Source organism: Schistocerca nitens, chromosome 1 (genome assembly GCF_023898315.1).
Source record: "Schistocerca nitens isolate TAMUIC-IGC-003100 chromosome 1, iqSchNite1.1, whole genome shotgun sequence".
NCBI lineage: Eukaryota > Metazoa > Arthropoda > Insecta > Orthoptera > Acrididae > Schistocerca > Schistocerca nitens.
Window position 1 is genome coordinate 597,788,645 of NC_064614.1, and position 21,293 is coordinate 597,809,937.

Here is a 21,293-nt window from a genome sequence, read left to right on the forward strand (position 1 = left end):
CAAACTATACAGTTAGAGTTTCGCAAACGAACTTTATGTGAAGCTAAGAATTTACGAGACCCCTCAACCTCCCACACTCCCAACTTGCATGGAACGGATAACAACTTTATAAGTAGTACAGCGGGAAATACCCTTTGCCATATAATTCACAGTGGATTACAGAGTACGGATATAAATGTTATCTAAGATTGCGGTACCACCATTGGCTTTGACCCATGACGTCAAGATGGTATGCACCACTATTTCACGCAGGCAGAAGTTCAGAAGACTTTGTGCATAGGTGACATTTTGACGTCAAATACTATACAGAGGACGGAAAGAGCTGTCTACTTTCGTGATCGTTCGCCTGCCAACACGTGATGCGAACATGACGTTCGAAACATTGATCTTAAAAAGATGGAGCCTATGCTTTTTCTTTACTAAAGTACACGGTAACCTCGAAATTATGTTGTTTATGTATATCTAAAGTGTTGTGGCCGTGGCACCTGACAAGGGAAAATTGGATTCCGAAACTGAAAAAAGTTGTACAAACTATTTTTTTGAATACGGCCTCAACAACGTTAAAAGTTGGACGACTGAAGGCAGATAGCATTCTGTCAAAATCAATTATTTCATTCATGTTCATTAATGTGTCAATTTTTCTCAGAAACTCTGAAAATAGTTTCAAGAGTTTTGAAAGAAGCAGACAAATTAAAGCAGCAGTTCATTTATCTTGCGTTCTATGAATAAATGCTGTTTCAGAACACCAGTACATTGACCTCTTGAAAACACGTCGGTATAGGTAAAATTACGAAAAACTTTAACTGAAGACATTTGGAAACTAATGTTCTGAAAGAACGAAACTCTTAGATTTTCCTTTTATACTTGATACACGACTGAGACTAAGTTAACGCACATGTTAGTTCTTTTGCAAATGGGTTAGCCTTTTCTATGTTTTTATTCTGCGTGGTAGTTCGTTTTACGAGACAAGTGGAAATGAAATGATCGTATGGCATTGTTGGCCGGGAGGCCCCATTCCGGGGAGCTCAGCCGCCGTATTGCACGCCCTTTTTAGATGACGCCACATCGGCGAATTGCGAGTCTATACCAGACGAGTAGATGTGTTTTTTAATGTTTATCAGCATCACGTTTGATTTGTAGATTACTGACATATTTCAGTTTAAAGAATGAAGTCTTAGTTGCAATTTCTTTTATTTAACAACGCGTCTCTTTCGTGCGCCGTCTTCAGGTTATCTATAGGGATAACAAAATTAAAAGGGAAAAGTGTCTGGCTTCATCTGATTCGACGCGTGTTTTAGTTTACCTAGCTCAGAGCCGTTTTATGATTTTCAACAGGCTATGTTGTTGAAGGAAAATTTTAAATTCAGTAAAAATACCTTTTTCACATTTATAATCGTGCAATCCAGGACCACATCCTAATTTTTGCTTATGTTTATATCCCTGTAGATAATAAAGATGCCCCTCGATAGCAAAACTAATAGCGACGAACACTGTACTCCAAATATTCTACCTACGGTTGCCATACCAGACGGCTTAACGGAGTGGAAAATATGTGAACTTCGGTGTTTCTGATGTACCTATCTCATGAAGACCTTAACCGCTTAAATATGGCACGATTACTTAAAAATTCGAAACTGAATATTAAGTTTCTCAAGCAACCCGCATCGAAGGCCAAAAGTAGCAGTTCCCGCTGTTTTAGATACATCGCATGGCGCCAAAATGACGTCACGCGTGTGCGAAGTCCTGTGAGCTGTATAGTTGACGGAATATTTGATCACATCTTTGATCAAATCTTTGACAAATTTGATTGTGTAATACCAGCCTTGCATGTAATTGCACAAATAACATGTTACGGCACAAACGCGGGGCAGCAAACCGAGTTCGTGTATGTGCTGTCTGAAGTGGAGCTGACAGTTTCGGGTTTTCTGATTTATAGCTTAATAGAAGCATTTATTTTGACAGTTCAACGAACTGTAGTACTAGTGTCACCCGTTTAGTAGTGCAGTTACCTAGTTTCTCCGAAATTCTTAATAATATACCAGTCGTTATCGTTTTTTACACGTGGTTTAAGTTTATACTTATTGACATTTTTAACAAGCGACTGAATCACAGTTCAGTGAATAATTTTGTACTGTGAGATCTTTTAGTTCATCGCGTCCACAGGAGTGGAAGACAATAAGTCTTACATTCTGCACCACTTTAACGATTCCACAAGAATGCGTGTGAAATGTGTTAGCAAGCTTTTCTAAGAAAGGGAATTAGTTTATGTGCATAATGTCAGGTATTAACTCAAAATAAGCGCATATATTTTCTGACTTGCGTAATCCAGTACAGATACCGAAACGATGGCAAGATAGGAAGCATAATATATTTATTATATCTTGGTAGTGAGCTAGATATTAACGTTGCCTCAAAACCATCATTTATCGAGTATTACTTCTAAAGTATCAATATGCATCCTAGCTTTCAACTCAAGGAAATGCCTCTGCAAGGATTTTTAAATATTTCCTTCTCACAATTGAGATTTTCATCTATTTGTGAGGTGTGTAGGGTCAAAAGAGGACTTCTCTGGGCATATATGAAAGTCAATTATGCTGCTAATACAAGCACAAAGTCTGATCTAACAATTACACTGTAGATGGAGAGTCCTCACAGATGTGGAATGAGTCAAGATCTACAGTAAAATTCTGGACACGATGTTTTAACATTAATGTACCTATATCTATAGTGTACTCTACAGCAGGTAATTAAAGTGAAAAGAAAGTTGCTACTTTGAAAAATGCTGCTGCAGCCACTGTTACACTAAATTCTTGCCGTTTGCCTCCCACTGATAGCTAAATACTAACTTTATTATACTTTGTCAGACAAAATAGTTACTTGTACCTGCTAAAACAGTGTTGCTTGCAGTGCATTACTATTTATCATGTAGCTTTACATCACACATTCATACCTACCAAATAACCAAGAGAACTTAAATTATTGACTACCTTAAAGTAATAAAAGGAGTGGCTAATTTAAGTACAGTTTTTTTAATCAGTAGAAATTCCCAATTTGTTGCTGTATGTTCAATGGGAGCTTGCTGAATACTGTACCTTTGTAGCAGAATCCATTACTCCTTTCTGAAGACTGTGCAAGAATGCAGACTGCAAATGAAAATGATTTTGACTGCCTAATATTTTGTGAAGAACACAGTAGTTCAGCTGAAACTTGTTTTGTCAGTAAGAAAAACCATTAAGGAGTACAGGTATTGGGGAGTAAGAATTCTGAGGGCCTTAAAATGGCATTTTGCACAATGTGTGGTTATCTACTTTATACAATCCTGCTGCTCACTTCTGGTAGATAGGCACTATTTACTACACATGCCAAAGCACTATTTACTTAAAGTGCCCTGCCCCAGGAGATTCATTTACAGTGAGTGAAAATATGCCGATACCAATACCTAACCCCTGAAACCCCTCCCCAAAAATAGCATTGATGGAGACAGCAATGTACACCATAAATACTTTATGCACACAATCAAGCTTGATACTACTCTGTCATCTTACTGTATTTTCTTTTAGATGAACAGCTATCTGAAGAATAAGGTAAAGCACCTTTTTTAACAGGATCATTATCAGTTTCATAACCTATCTGTAATAGGCTATATTATGTTTGTTACACATGCAGATTTTTCTGGTAAAGCAGGGGGGGGGGGGGGGGGAGAATTTCTGATGACTCACTTTGTGACCTGGTGCCAAAAAGTTGAACAATTCTAAAATCAGCAGTCAACACAAATGAAAATACTGATGGTAATAAAAGTTCTTTATCTTTAACAGAGAAGCAGCACTTTTGAACAGCTTATATCCATGTACTGTAGACATTTATTACTGTATCACTTAACAGATATTTTAGAATCAACTTTAATCCAATGCAGTGGAAACTACACAAGTGGGAGAAGAAAAATAGTTCAGTCATCTTAAAAGGTAAGAAACAATTTTCAGGCATAGAAAATGGTAAACTGACATTCAGAATCACACATTAAAACAAATTTAAGGCATTAATTTCTCACTTGTAAGCAACAGAGTTTAAGAAAAATACATAAAAGGTTTACAGAATGGCACTCCAATACATTACTTTATTTACACAAACTCAAAAACTACAGTTCAGATGTAGGTGAGTGCTACTGTAACTGCAGGTACCTCCCCATGTGTATGTAATTTTATTTTCAAAACAATCACTAAATCACTGATTATTACATTAAAAGGTGTGGATACTACTAATCAGATTGCTCTGGAGTCTTACTTCATCATGTAGCCTTATTTCAGAATACTATCAGTACAGCTTTTTTTCTTCAGAGTATGTGTGTGATTATCAAGTGAAGGACTTTCTGAAACATTTATTCAGCTGAAGGAAATCATCAGATCCCTTATGTCTTGCTAAGATGAGATAAATAATTTCTTAAAACTTTTGCACATTAATGTGACTTCTTTTAATTTCTGCCCCATTTTGCATGGATAAACATGATCATTGGATGTAATAGATAAGCCACCTCTTTTTCTGTTCAAAATACAAGTAACTAGAAGTTTTAGAACGGGGTGAAATTTGCCAAATGGCACTAGTTCTTTGTTCAGTTTCGTAGCCAAAGGCAAGAAACTGGATGTGGTATGCAAACTTAGTTTGATACCCTGCTCCTCCCCAACTGTTCACAGCATTAGCAAACACTTCCAGCAGATCTCGAATGAGTTCATATGCCAGTATGGAAAGTCCTCCTCCGTGCAGCTCTGCTTCTGATTGCATCACGCACAACGAAAGATGATCGTGGAATTTATTACACATATAAAACTAGTTCTCGTTGAATGAACCTGTTAAGTTGCCCACGAAATTCTTTTAGCGTAAACCGGTAATCTTTTACTTAAGATGTCAGCATCACTAACAAGGGAACCTCCCCATCGCACCCCCCTCAGATTTAGTTATAAGATGGCACAGTGGATAGGCCTCGAAAAACTGAACACAGATCAATCGAGAAAACAGGAAGAAGTTGTGTGGAACTATGAAAAAATAAGCAAAATATACAAACTGAGTAGTCCATGCGCAAGATATGCAACATCAAGTGAAATGTGAGCGCAGGAGCACCGTGGTCCCGTGGTTAGCGTGAGCAGCTGTGGAACGAGAGGTCCTAGGTTCAATTCCTCACTCGAGCGAAAAGTTTACTTTATTTTCGCAAAGTTATGATTTGTCCGTTCGTTGATTGACGTCTCTGTTCACTGTAATAAGTTTAGTGTGTGTTTTGCGAACGCACCGCAAAACCGTGCGATTTTTATTGAACTCGCGAGCTATATTTGCTGGATTCATATTGCCCACGGAATACATCTCACGTATTTAATGCACTCTCGTCCAAAGCAGCGAACAGTCAACTGCCAGCCAGGGAGCCTCGTTAGCGGGAATACTGTCTCTTTCGTGCGCTGTAGTCGACTGACGTCGTGCGTTTCGATGTTTGTTTAGGTGTAGCGTCCCCATACTACGGCGCACTTACCTCGCATCGGACGGACAGATAATTGTCTGAAAATAAAAAATTAAACTTTTCACTCTAGGGAAGACTTGAACCAAGGACCTCTCGTTCCGCAGTTAGTCACGCTAACCACGGGACCACAGCGTTCCTGAGCTCATTTTGCCCTTGATGTTGCATATCTTACGCATGGACTACTCAGTTTGTATATTTTGCTTATTTTTTCATAGTTGCACACAACTTCTTCCTGTTTTATCGATTGATCTGTGTTCAGTTTTTCAAGGCCTATCCTCTGTGTCAACTTATAACTAAATCTGAGGGGGGTGCGATGGGGAGGTTCCCTTGTAAGAGGAAAAAGTCAAAATATAAACACATATTTCGGGTAAAAACCGGACCTTATGGTTACAAATGGATGCTATTTCTTATAAAAGCTTAAACATTTGGAATGTTTTATTGCAGAGTAGTCAGGAAAGTAATTTGCCTGCCAACCTCATACGTGTTCCACTCCTGTGGAAACTGTACTAAAAGACAGTACAACAAAAGCAAGTACTCACTAAATAATTTTGTTGCTTTTAAACAGAACTGTCCGTACGTTTCACCTGGCGACGTAAAAACGATTACCATCGCATTAATAGGAATTTCGGATAAATCAGGTTAACTGCGCTACTACATGTGTAACAGCAGTAAGGCAATTGTTATCTTATTAAAATCAATGCTCGATTTCACTTATGAATAAGAAAAACTGAAACGCAACTCCAATCCACACAGTGCATGATGCTTAAACTGCCTCCTGTCCAGAGACAGGTGGCGTGTTTCAGTGTAATGACGTCACGCGCAGTTTACGTTATCTAAGGTCTATGACAAAAACTAAGCAATCTCAAATCTCTACAGACCAGAAGAAAGTGGTATCTGAAATTTTCTTTGTCCTTTACATATATATTCATTCTGAAGTCCGCAGTACCACTGTACCTAAAACCGCCCATACTATCACCTAACATCGAGAACAATATTACCAATGTAGGTACACAAAAACCACAAACACCTACCAGTCACAAGCCGACAATGGTACCTACAAATAAAGAAACCAAAAATGTATCAAACACGCACACGCAAAAAATACAAAATCAAAAGAAAGACTTAACCCACCCACATCCCACCCAACCTCCCCCTCACTCCAAAATGAAATACCCATAAACAAAAATGAATCTCAATCACACACTACAACTCAACAAAAACTGCAACAAAATAGAGCCTCTAGAACTAAATCACAAACCAACACACTCCCAACAGCCCCCCCCCCCCCCCCCGCACTAGCCAGAGCCATCCACACATACAAACCACCCTAACTAACCACCTTCAGCCTGTACATCTTACTGATAGCCATTAAACAAAAATAGCCCTTAGGGAGACTTCCACGAACAGTATTCATCTAAATGAGACTGAAGGTTAGAAGAACACCTCCCTCCCCCCCCCCCCGCCACACACACACACACACACACACACACACACACACACACACACACACACACACACACACACACACAATACTCCGCGCCGTCATGACGTCACGGGTAAAAGCCGAAGGGTGGGATCAGACGCTTCGGTCGACCACAATCTCAAGTAGTCTTACAAACCACATTAAATTAGCCCAATGAATTAGAAAACACCCAGTTCAGCAACAAACATCTCATACGAGATAATGCAGCAGCGTACCCTGCAAACATCTATTTCAAATACGCCGCGCCACCATGACGTCACAGCATTACGTCACGCGGCAAAGCAGACTTTAAGTATCGCAAACTTCCCCAGCCTCCCTCACTCAAAATTACCACATCTACGACTCCTTCGGGCATCAAGGAGTGTTTGATCCATCAATCCCTTCCTTTCGTCAAGCTGTGCGACAAATTTTTCTCCCCGAAAAGATTCGATATCTCTTCACTGGCTATCCGATTAATCTTCAGTGTTGCCTGTAACACCACAATTCGAAAGCTTTCAAATATGCTGCCCATACATTAGGTCACACACCACAGCATTATCGTGTGTCAAAGCCTGCACTGAACGCTTCAACTGACCTGAAAAATTACTGTATTCTATCAAACACGGTACTGTAAGCTATAATGCACGCTATTTCCAATATCTAAAACTACTACAATACGCGTTTTACGCAGCCGACATTAATGTAACCTCGGAACTGAAGGCAAATAAACTTTGCGAAAATTACGTTGCTTACTGTATCCACTGTCTACATCTGACACCCCATTCCACTTATCGGTGCTCTGGTAATTTTGACTCCCCGTGGGAGAATTTATCCTTTACGTGTATTCAAAACAGAATTCTGAGTAGCGATTCACTAAACTGACGAAACATGCATATGAATCTATTAAAATAGACTGGTATGTCGCTCCAGTATTAATTGCGGTAGTACACGAGTTTTAAGTAATGTTTCACCTGGAATCAAAGTGACTACAAAAAAGCTTTGTGTCCCGCAGGTGGTGCTAACAGCTCCGTCAGTTTAGTCGAGCTTAATATTTCGTAAGTATGTCCCAAAACAATTACTACCGTTAGTCTCCGCTAGACAATGACTTAGGCGCACAACTATAGAAAACCATGTAACTCTTAAAAATTCTATTATAGTAGTACATGCGTTTTCTACATTCTACTCCAGCAAATATAATTTTAATACTCACCACGAATAGCTAGGGCCACTATTTCCAGAATTTGTGGGTTGATTTTCATATGTCAGTTGCCTCTGTCTCGAAAAATGCATACAAAGAGCCACGAGAGCCCCAAAAAGCGCACCAAACAGAAATTCTGGCCCTCGCATTGTGTCTTCTAATAGCTTTCCACCGCCTTATAACCAATCTACGCCACTCTTTCTATCCGTAGGACTCTTGCCAGTCGAGCTATCCTTTTAAAAGTAACTTCGTTCCCTCCTGGTTCGTGGCATAACATATTTCACAGATATTCCACTTCGCTACTAAGCACTAGATATCTGCGAGAAATTCGATGCGGTAAGGCCGGGTTCACACAAGCAACTAAAGCGACACCACAGCAAACGGCTTACTGCGTTGGCACTGCTATTGCTCGTGTGAAGTTCGAGTTTTCAGTGGCTTCACTCGAGAGCTGGAACATTTGTCAGGCCATAAAATTTCGTCCCGCTTGTACCACAGTCAAATACTTGTACTTCGTAGTTTGTGTACTTCTACCACCGTTCCCTGTTGGCTTTATTTCGAAACAAGAGCATTCTGTCGCGGTTGTCCAGTAGTAAATGCTCCAGTACTCCAATCGACTTCAGCGTATTTTCATTTTATCACTGAAGGAAGTCAAAACAGTGGTCGGCAGGTACACTTTCGCAGCTTCTGGAATACAACAACCTAATACTACCTACCGTTAAATCTCCTATAGCGCGCGCGGTGAGACGCGCAGTATTAGCAGAGGATTGATGTATCCCACGATCTCGAAAATTTTTCGATGAATAAATACATAAACTTCATGTGTAACAAAAAACGCAAGTCATAAAAACCTCTTTGTGAGAGGCTAAACATTGTATAAATTGTGGGTTATATGCGGGAAATAGACCGGATGTGTGATGCGGCACCTGTTAAACTAAAAATTAGTTATTCGAAATTCCTACCTGAATGAATATAATAAGATTCTAAAATCTTGGAAGAGTGCCGTGTCTGTAGATGAAATTTGCATGCCAGCTGTTGTTTAGTTTGCCATAGCAGACAGCATTTTCGTCTTCGAGTGTTATTTCTTTTCTAAATGTTTTTGTGGACCCCGATTTACCCCCGTGCAAAATCTATTTTCGAATCCAACATTTGGGTTTCCTCTACCTCGTATTTAACTCTTGTCACAGCTCTAATGTCATAAGTTTAACTATAATATGAATACCCATGATTTAAACTGAAGCCATATTGGAAAACGTGCGCAAGTCTAAATTTAAACTCGTTGTTGCCCAAGCAACAAAATCTTTCCCAGCAAAATTTCCCACTATTGCCATCAGCCAAAATGCGATGGCGTCCATTCTGGCAGGCTCTGAATCAGTATCTACAGTCGAAGTGTGGCGACTGGCTAACATTGAAGATGTGATGTAGAAGACATTGGCAATTTTGACGCAATTGTCGTCACTCACCTGTTGGTCAAAGCTTTGTAAACTATATCGTAAGTTTGGCGAGAGGACAGTGATACTTCTCAATATAGAAATGTGTATAGATTTAGTGCAGTGAAAGTGCAAAAACCTAACACATAGACATAGAATAAGAAGATGATGATGAAGACGAAGAGGAATGAAGTAAACAAGGAAAAAACTGGCGAATGAAGATGCTTAAGAATAAAGCAAAACACATTTGGTCTTAATAAGACTTTCATTACAGTTGCAAAGAATGGTAATTAACCTATACAACGTGTGTATCTGCAGCAAAAAGAGGCTGAAAAACAAAAAAGAAAACATGCATATATCCTATATTCCAGGTTCCTACAAGAATACTGTAATGTTTACAAAAATTCCAGATCAACATTTTGTTGTCGTTTATTCAGTGCATTCTCTGCCACAGCTGGGTCGTAAATCCGCAAAATTGCAGTACAGTGCGAAGATCTACAGAAGACCAATACTACTGTTCTACAGAATTTACAAATTCTTTTGCATATACTTCAATGGATATTGATATTTTCAAAGCTATTAAAATGCACATAATGTAATTAATGTTGAAATAGTGACCTGTATATTTCAGTTAAAGCTTATCAGGTTTATGTACTAGGATGAAGGTAAGAACAGAAACAGGCACATAACTTACTTATTTTCTTTATTAAAAATAATAATTTCCAAATCACCACAAAAGGAACGAAGTTAATTTTTATAGTACCTATGGTCAGAACCAATACACACACACAGTCAACACTTCAATGACAGGTGTTGATTATCATTGATGCCATAATCATTCATAATGTAGAGGTCCTGAGCAAGAAGGTGCATTCTCTTGACTTTTTCATCATAGATGGAGTCTCTCACATCATACAAAATTTCAATAAAGTTACACCTTCTGCGGTGTTACCTGTAACATTTCAACAGTTAGCCCAACCATAAACACATCACTAAACAAATAGTACTTACTACGCACTGTATTCCACACTTTATGTGATTCTGTCAGGCTGAATCCTGTGTGACAGCAAATGGCCTGAACTGAACAGTTAACACAATGCATAATGGATGCAAGCCATAAAACTTACAGCAACTGAGCAAGGACGTCAAAAACACTCATTTTAATTTAAGCAGGATGTACAGAAATCATGTCTTTACAGAAACAAATGGTATTGATATTTTTACTTTTAACCTGTGTTGCATACACAGAAAGCACTTAAATGTTTGCGTGTGTAAAATGTGCCACACGAATTAGGAGGGTACAGGCTACAGTGGCAAAGTACTGTCTACTATGAACTTAGAACTTTGCTACAGGGGAACACTATTTGGAAGAAAAGTATGACACCAGAAAATTACTACAGAATAACCTAAACAAAACTGTCCTGAGACAGGCATTTTGTGGGAACAGTTTGACATTTCACATCAACAGTGGTGATTCCTGGCACGTTCTGTTCATTAATTTAGTCAATGTATTTTTGTGCCAGCCGCAAGTATATTCCAGTGCAGTTTTATTGTGGCCAGTCTGTATCACCTTGCACATTATGGGGAAAGTAATACTTGACAAACGTTTTACTAACCGTTCATTAAGCAACACTGAAGAGAAGGGGCACACTGTGCAGCAAGTTCAGTTTTTGACCAACAACAAGAAACAGTATACTGACAATCATGGATAATGGTGTTTGTTACTCCTATGGACAGTCAAAGAAAGTTTTTCAGAGACTAGACCATTCATACAAAGTAATATCTTTATGAATGCATTGAAACAAACAACCCATATACAACTGCATCAAAATAACAGGCACAAAGGATGAACCTCGATAAATATGCCAAGAAACTTATTACTGTTCTTAGCTAGTTGATGTGACAAATGAAACTACCACCAAAAGTGTGCATCATAAACTAATTATTTCATAAACTTACTGTTTCACGACTGTAATACAACCATTTCTTTGAACATTGCAACAACATGCTCTTCCTGTAGCTGTAATCCAAAATCAAGCAAAAAGCTATATGTGCATTGCTGAAATGTTCATACTAACTCTCAGCTTAAAGTCACTATCACACAAAGTGCACTGCTCAGTGTACACGATCGAATCGGCCATTACAAGTTTAAATGATTGCTACAGAAGCTTTGTGGCTGTGAAGTTGCTCATTGGCTAATAGCATAGCGAATTTCATTGGTGGGAAAGAATTTTATGCTCAGGATATAAGAACTCCTTCTTGAAAGCAATACAACTACATTCAGATTAAAATTACTTTGTGATTGACATTTCAGCGAGTCGATTGGTAGGGGACAGGCGTCAAGCAATCGTGGCTGTTTCTGGGGCTCCTTGAGCTCGTTGTGTTGCCCGCTCTGTCAGCATGAGTGGCAGAGCCTTGCCACGTGTTGTGACCTGTGGGGTTTGGGAAGGGGCCATGTGGGCAGCCCACAATGACAGAAGTGGAGGAGAAAGGGCACTAAATACACACTGATACACTATACGATCAAAAGTATCCGAACACCCCCAAAAACGTACGTTTTTCGTATTAGGAGCATTGTGCTGCCATCTACTGTCAGGTACTGCATATCAGCGACCTCAGTAGCCATTAGACATGGTGAATGGGGCACTCCGCGGAACTCACGAACTTCAAACGTGACTAGGTGATTGGATGTCACTTGTGTCATACTTCTGTACGCGAGATTTCCACACTCCTAATCATCCATAGGTCCACTGTTTCCGCTGCGACAGCTAAGTGGAAACGTGAAAGGACACGTACAGCACAAAAGCGTACAGGCTGACCTTGTCTGCTGACTGACAGAGGCTGCCAACAGTTGAAGAGGGTCCTAATGTGTAATAGGCAGACATCCATACAGATCATCACACAGGAATTCCAAACTGCATCAGGATCCACTGCAAGTACTATGACAGTTAACCAGGAGGTGAAAAAACTTGGATTTCACGGTCGAGCGGCTGCTCATAAGCCACACATCACGCCGGTAAATGTCAAACGGCGCCACGCTTGGTGTAAGGAGCGTAAACATTGGACGATTGAACAGTGGAAAAACGTTGTGTGGACTGACGAATCACGGTACACAATGTGGCGATCCGATGGCAGGATGTGGGTATGGCAAATGTCCGGTGAATGTCATCTGCCAGCGTGTGTAGTGCCAACAATAAAATTCAGAGGCGGTGGTGTAATGGCGTGGTAGTGTTTTTCATGGAGGGGGCTTGCACTTGTTGTTGTTTTGCGTGGCACTATCACAGAACAGGCCTACAATGATCTCTTAAGCACCTTCTTGCTTCCCACTGTTGAAGAGCAATTTGGGGATTGCGATTCGATGTTTCAACACGACCGAGCACCTGTTGATAATGCACGGCCTTTGGCGGAGTGGTTACACAATAATAACATCCCTGTAATGGACTGGCCTGCACAGAGTTCTGACCTGAATCCTATAGAACACCTTTGGGATGTTTTTGGAACGCCGACTTCGTGCTAGATGCCACCGACAGACATCATTATCTCTTCTCAGTGCAGCACTCCGTGAAGAATGGGCTGCCATTCCCCAAGAAACCTTCCAGCACCTGATTGAACGCAAGCCTGCGAGAGTGAAAGCTGTCATCCAGGCTATGGGTGGGTCAACACCATATTGAATTCCAGCATTACCGATAAAGTTTGCCACAAGCTTGTAAGTAATTTTCAGCTAGGTGTCCGGATACTTTTGATCACATAGTGTATTTGCCTTGCAGCAGTATAAAAACAATTTTATACATATAAGGCAAAAGTTTATCTGCTTCTGAAGTTACTGCACAAAATACTGAAAAGAAAATTGTTACCTTCACAATATTTATCACACAATCGCAAATAAACCATGTGGTTATAAGTTTCGGTTCTTTCGCAATTTGTAATCTTATATCGCATCTTGCCTTTAGTTATTACAATATTTTGAAATTAAGAAACATGCAGCAGTTAATTTGGAGAACTTGCAGTGAAAAATGTGTTCGCTTTACGTTGAGTACACTCCATGTCTTATATTACAGTATATGAAATGCGGTCATCACAGCGAAATTCTTTTTAAGGCTGGGAGGAGAGCCATATTTCGCTGCAGTGTGGAGTTGATATAATAACCTCACTGTTATTTTTCTCTAAGAAATCTATGTATGCGTTGTAATGTGGTTATAAAATTAATAGCTCTCATTTTAGTATCATACGTTTATCAGTGTAATAAACTATTTTGTTATTTTATTTTCACAACCATGCACATAAAAAGCGCAGTATTTATAAATGTCGTTATTCCTTGGCTTTAGTTGTTGATCGATGTATTAAAATGCAGTGGGGATTAGTCTCAGCTAAAGGCATACGGAATTGGAATCTGTGAATTGTTCTGCAGTTCTTGATATACAGTGAAGTGACAAAAGTCATGGGATGGTGATACACACATATAACGATGGCGCGCACAGAATTGGTGCAACTGTCATTTGTACTCAGGTGATTCATGTGAAAAGGTTTTCGACGTGACATGGGCACATGACGGGAATTACGGACTGAACATGCAGATGTAGTTGAAGCTAGACACATGGAACATTCCATTTCGGAAATTGTTGTGGAATTTAATATTCTGAAATCCACAGTGTGAAGAGAGTGCAGAGAGCAACAAATCTCAGGCATTACCTCTCACCACAGATAACACAGTGGCCGAAACCCTTCAATTGACGGCCGAGAGCAGCGGCATTTGCGTAGAGTGGCCTGTGTTAACAGGCAAGCAATACTGCGTGAAATAATCACAGAAATCAATGTGTCACTTACGATGAAAGTATCTATTAGGAAAGGGTGGCAAAATTCGGCGTTAATGGGCTATAGCGACACGACTGATGCGAGACAATGCCTTCGATGACAGCACGACATCGCCTGCAGGGCCTCTCCTGGGCTCTTGAATGTATCGGTTGGACCCTAGATGACTATAAAACCGTGACTTGCTCGGATGAGTCCAGATTTCAGTTGCCAAGAGCTGATGGTAAGGTTCGGGTGTGGTGCAGACTCCACAAAACCATGCACCCAAATTGTCAAACAAGGCACCATCCAAGATGGTGGTGGCTCCGTGATTATGTGGGCTGTGTTTATATGGAATGGACAGGGTCCTCTAGTCCAACTGAACCGACTATTGACTTCAGTGGTTATTTTCGGCTACTTGGAGACCTGTTGTTACCATTTATGGCCTTAATGTTCCCAAACAACGATGAAATTTTTATGGATAACAATGCACCATATCAACGGGCAATAATTTTGCGTGATTAGTTTGAAGAACATTCTGGAAAATTCAAGTGAATGATTTGGTTGTCCAGATTGCCTGGCATGAAAATCATCAAACATTTATGGAACACAATCGAGAGATTAGATTGTGTACAAAATCCCGCACCAGTAACACTTTCGCAATTATGGACGACTATAGAGGCAGCAAGGCTCAATATTTCTGCAGTGGACTTCCAACGACTTGGTGAGTCCATACCTTGTCTAGCTGCTGCAGTGCACTGGACAACAGGAGGTCCGACACTTTAGGAAGTATCCCATGACTTTTGTCATCTGTGTAAAAAAACTGATAATGCCTTCAGCAATAATTATGAAAGATACCTGATATCATTCGTTTATCCTTGATAAAGCACTTACAATAACTTCCAGAAAACAGACATTATCGACTGGCTACAACAACAAATAATTCCATACGAGACAATTGTAGAAATGATGAAATACTGCATCTCATGGCTCAGAACAAACCATCTTTACCTCTTATACTGTAGCTCGTGGTATTGCGGTAGCGTTCTTGCTTCCCACGCATGGGGTCCCAGGTTCGATTCCCAGTGGGGTTAGGGATTTTTCCTGCCTCGAGATGACTGGGTGTCGTTGTGTCGTCTTCATCATCATCATCATTCATCCCCATTACGGTCGGAGGAAGGCAATGACAAACCACCTACGCTAGGACCTTGCCTAGTATGTCAGTATAGGTCTCTACATCTACATGGATACTCTGCAAATCACATTTAAGTGGTATATATGGTTCTCGGGCGAGCCGTTGGATGTCATAGTGAAACTCCACAATATTTCATCAGCGCAACTGGCCGACATTTATGCCAGTCTTAGGCAGGAAGTGCGCATGCGTGGAGGAGCCAAATTTTGATGGCCGATAGCGACGATATCAACCGATAGCTGGAAGGACAGCAATGCCACCTGCAAGAGGAAGAACCAAAGATGCGCGTCCACGTAAGGCACGTGACTATCCTCCTGTTGTCAACAAAATATTTATGTTGCTGGCGAATAGTCATCCATCGTGCTTGTGGCTTCCGACAGAGGTCGCTGGGGCGGCCGATGGCAGCGCAGAGCAGCAGCGGCAGCTTCCGCCCATGCGCCGAAGTCTTTGGTTCTTCATCTTGCAGGTGGCGTTGCTGTCCTTCCAGTTATGGGTTGATATCGTCGCTATTGGCCATCGAATTTTGGCGCCTCCATGCATGCGCACTTCCTACCTAAGACTGGCATAAATAGGGGCCTCTAGTCATGCCTTAGCAGTGTGTTCGTCGCACTTGCAGATGTCGGCCAGTTCCGCTGATGAAATATTGTGGTGTTTTCACTATGACATCCGACGTCTCGCCAGAGAACCATATATACAACATGTCCGTCGGGAAAGCCTCAAGTAACACATTTAAGTGCCTGGCAGAGGGTTCATCGAACCACCTTCATAATTCTCTATTATTCCAGTCTCGTACAGCACGCAGAAAGAATGAACACCTATATCTTTCCGTACGAGCTCTGATTTCCCTTCTCCCGCATCGTCCCCTGTGCTCCTCGGAGTATGGGACCTCATCATTGTCATCATCACTGTAGGTGAACTGGCGAAAAAATATGACCATAGGGTCCTCATACTGCCATCATATCACTGTAATTTTATTCTACTGAACTCATATGGGATCATGTTAAGGGTTACGTGGCAAGTAGCAACAGAAAAGTATGCTGGCATAAGTGTAAAGACAGACAAGAACAGTATAAAGCAGACTTCATCATCAGATTGGCATAATGTTGTGAGACACACAAGGGAAGTAGCAATGAAAGTATGAGAAAATAAATGTATATTGGAAAACAACATAGAACAACTTATTATTTAATCTGACAACAATTCCAGTGACTACACAGATGAAAGTGCAAGTGGTTTAGGTATAAATGGATTACTTACATTAGTGGTACAATGTGTTACAAAATATTCAGTTGTTTTCCCCCTTACAGTCTCCTCCGTGTATTTCTATAACTTGTTACTATATGACATGTGTGTGACTGAGTGCTTGTCTTATTGTTACTACTCATCTGTAATGTATGGCTACGGCATCTTAATGTAGCACTGTCGCTACAGCAGCAGCAAGCTCCACCACTGCCTTACCCACCCCCTAAAAAGATGTTGGTAACAGTCAGTAAGTAAACGACTTGTTTATTTTTTGGTGTGTACACAGCTATCAATCAATGCGTACATGGAACATTACGTGCAAGTTAGTGACTCTACTTCCCACAATTGCCATATGTCAGTCACAAGGTAATTTTAATTGGAGAAAATGTAGCGTATGTGGCTTCCTGTATGAACGGTAGCTCTTGCTGCCTCTACAGAATGCCACAAGCTGTGATATCACGTTAATTACCTGTACGAATCTGACTTAACCTGTGAAGCGAAAATACGAGGGCCGTTCAGAAAGTAACTTCCGGTTGATTTAAAAAAATACACCAAGTTAAATAAAAATATTTTAATATATACATCTTACAACTACATCTTTGCACTATTTTTCTACATAGTCTCCATAGCGATTGAGGCACTTATCGTATCTCTTCACAAGCTTTGAAATTCCTTCTGCATAAAAATCACCCGCTTGTGCCTGGAGCCAGCCTGTGACCGCATCTTTGAGCTCTTCGTCGTCATCAAACCGCTGTGACCCGAGCCATTTCTTCAAATGCATGAAGAGGTGATAATCACTTGGCGCCAGTTCTGGGCTGTAAGGTGGATGGTTGATAACGTCCCACTTGAAGGACTCAAGAAGGGCCGTTGTTCTGCGAGCAGAGTGAGGACGGGCGTTATCGTGCAAAAAAACGATACCGGAAGTCAGCATACCACGGCGTTTGTTCTGTATAGCCCGTCGTAACTTTTTTATTGTTTCACAGTACACGTCTTGATTAATGGTCGTACCACGTTCCATGAATTCAACCAACAACACCCCTTTGGCATCCCAAAACACCGTTGCCATCAGTTTTCTGGCAGAAAAATCTTGCGAGGCTTTTCTTGGTTTGGTAGGCGAATTTGAATGTGCCCACATCTTTGATTGTTCTTTTGTCTCAGGGTTCACGTACTTAATCCAGGTTTCGTCACCGGTCACGATTCTGTTTAACAATGGTTCTCCTTCGTCCTCATAACGTGACAGAAAGTCTAATGCAGAGGCCATTCTTTGAGTTTTGTGGTGGTCGGTAAGAATTTTGGGCACCCATCGTGCACAGAACTTACGGTAACCCAATATTGCTGTCACTATCTCGTACAAGAGAGTCTTAGAAATCTGTGGAAAACCAGTAGACAACTCCGACATTGAGAAACGTCGATTTTCACGAACTTTTGCATCAACTGTCTGAACGAGTTCGTCAGTCACCAATGATGGTCTACCACTCCTCTCTTCATCATGAATGTTTTCTCGTCCACTTTTAAATAAACGTACCCATTCACGGACAACTCCTTCACTCATAACTCTTGGTCCATACACGGCACAAAGCTCACGATGAATAGCTGCTGCAGAATATCCTTTGGCTGTAAAAAACCTTATGACAGCACGCACTTCACATTTGGCGGGGTTTTCTATTGCAGCACACATTTCAAACTGCCACAAAAACTAAACTAGCGCAGGTACGACGTTCACTCGACCACGGCTTGATGCCGACTGACCTGTTGAGTGTGTGAACGCACAGATGGCGTCGCTACTCCCCCCACAACCCGCACTGTGACCAATCGGAGGTTACTTTCTGAACCGCCCTCGTAAATTAAAAAAAATAATAAAACTTCAATCATAAATATATAGTTCCTAAATTCAACTAAAATGATGCCATAAGAAAAAGCAATGACAATTCACATTGCATTGGTGCTGTGAGATGCAATTTGCTCATTTCAGCCTCAAAATTTTAATGACACTGACTCCAATATACTATCATCTGAAGCCATATGAGCAGATGTTATTGTCGTTGTGAAGATTATACTAGTAAAATATCGCCAAGGACCTAATAAGAATAACGGAAAACACAATTGGTGGTTAAAAAAGTAGGTGGTTTGCAAAAACGACTTGTAGAAATGAAACACACAGATGAAGGTGAAAATTCATTTGTCACCCTGGATGGAAGCTTTGTCTATCAAGGTAATATAAACATAATGTCACTTATTAAATCTGTCATTGAGTTCCCAGAAAAATATACAGTTAACATATTGTGCACTCATAATGATAACGTATTTATCTTATAATAAGAGTAACAATTTTCTTTATATATTAGCATTAGGTTTAAGAATTGTTAACTTGATGTTCTGATCCTAGTTCATCACATAAAAGGTGGTCTACACCTCTAACATGCGAACTATATAACAATGAAACTGTATTTCTCTTTACCGATTTCCTTGAATTCTCATTTCTTAGTTTCTTGCTGAAAGTTAATTTGCCTGAGGCTCAAGGAATGTGAAAAACTGCTCAGCATTCCTGTCACCTCGCATCTTAGTGAAGCCTTTTGAGTTTCAGTATCCTGAATAACATCCAAAGCTGGTATTATTTCTACCCTGCTAACTTTGAGACTATAGCAGGCATCAGGACACCCCGACCAGTGTGCTTCTGAAAGTTATTTTGTGGGAACTAAACTACTCAATTGTGACTGAAAAACATTGCAACAGTTCGTCGAAACAGAGAAGGAAGTGTAAATTTGTTGCACCAAACGGGAAAATGAAACCTTTTGGGAACAACACTCTGCTGCACACGATCCTTCTAAGTTAAGGGAGTCAGCTGTACAAAGAACAAACAGAGCTAGAGGGCTGGTTTGTTTAATTCTAGTTTGGAGACCAGAGTATGTGTCAACCATATTGCTTGCTTTCTCACATGACTGACCCCTATGTAAGTGACTGTCCAAATCATATTTACTTAATAGCTTCATTAATGAATCAGCTAATTTTTCTGATTTGTGCCCTGAATTTGGGACGGAATAGATAAATCTTTGAATAGGAAGTCCATCTGTTGATAAATATCCCGTAGCAAAAGGCAGCTGATCCACATGTGCGATATCGAGGGTGGAGTCCAATACGGCGGAAAAATTTTAGTTTCTTGTACTTCGTCCACAGTATAGTACTTCACCAACCTTTCTGTAAGAAAAAAAAGAAAGATATGATGTGTTCCCTTTTATTCCATGAAGTTCTATATGTTTAGCTAGAAGAGGATAGAATTCTGTTGTTAGCTGTATTGCCATCTCGAAATTTCCTCGTTTTGTTGACCCAGACCCATAACTGTGAGCCCTGAAAGACACGCCTCGTAGTGAAAATATTCTGACCACAGCAACAACTCGTTTTAACGAATCCATTCTGTGTTTTTGCTTCTGCCTCAAGCTGACATGTTAGTTTCTTATATATTGTCCCTGTGATTTGTCGTCTACCTTTCAGAGTTAACATGCATTTCCTACTGCACCCTGGTACACACCTGGAGAGCGGCAAATTACATACTTGGCTTCGTCTGTGTTTTCTTAGTAGTATATTTCATAAGCTCCGTGCATTTTTCTACTTAAAAGGTGTAATCTCGCCTTTTTGTAATTGTAAAGTATTGTTAAGGAGTCTCCAGTGCAGTTGTAATTTGTGCTAAACAGCCATCTACACTGCTCATAGGGCATCGGCCACCATTGGTGAAACCGAGCGAGATGGTGCAGTGGTTAGACACTGGACTCGCATTCGGGAGGACGACGGTTCAATCCTGCGTCCGGCCATCCTGATTTAGGTTTTCCGTGATTTCCCTAAATCGCTCAAGGCAAATGCCGGGATGGTTCCTTTCAAAGGGCACGGCCGACTTCCTTCCCCGTCCTTCCCTAATCCGATGAGACCGATGACCTCGCTGTCTGGTCTCCTTCCCCAAAACCAACCAACCAACCAACCAACCATTGGTGACATGTCAGGAGGATAGCAAGTTACATATCTAGGTTTCTTTCTGTGCTTTTATAGTCATTTCTTAAGTTACTGATACTGGGATGGATAGGATGTGTGCATGCTGCGTGCGGACGCAGGAGAAGCTGACTGCTGTTCACAAATAGCTAAATGTGCTTTTGGCTATGATTAGTCGCCTTAAGACTGCTGCCTTTGAATGCAGCGGTGGCGGGGAATCTGGTGCGTTGCTTGAGACACATAAGGTATCTCTTGTTTCCCACATGAATACTGCTGCTGAGGCATCTCCCAATGTACCCAATGTGGTGGATCCAACCTCACGGGAGGATGGGTGTCGGGTGGTGCCACATTTGAATCACTCGAGGTGGAGGACCAATGTGGAGGCTGGCCATCTGGCCTCGCCCATTCACTCCGTAAGTGGACAGGTCACTGCTCCTTCAGCAGGGCCCGTGCAGGCAGGCAAGGGGTTTACTTGTCATCGTGAGCTTCAATGTTAGGCGTGTTAT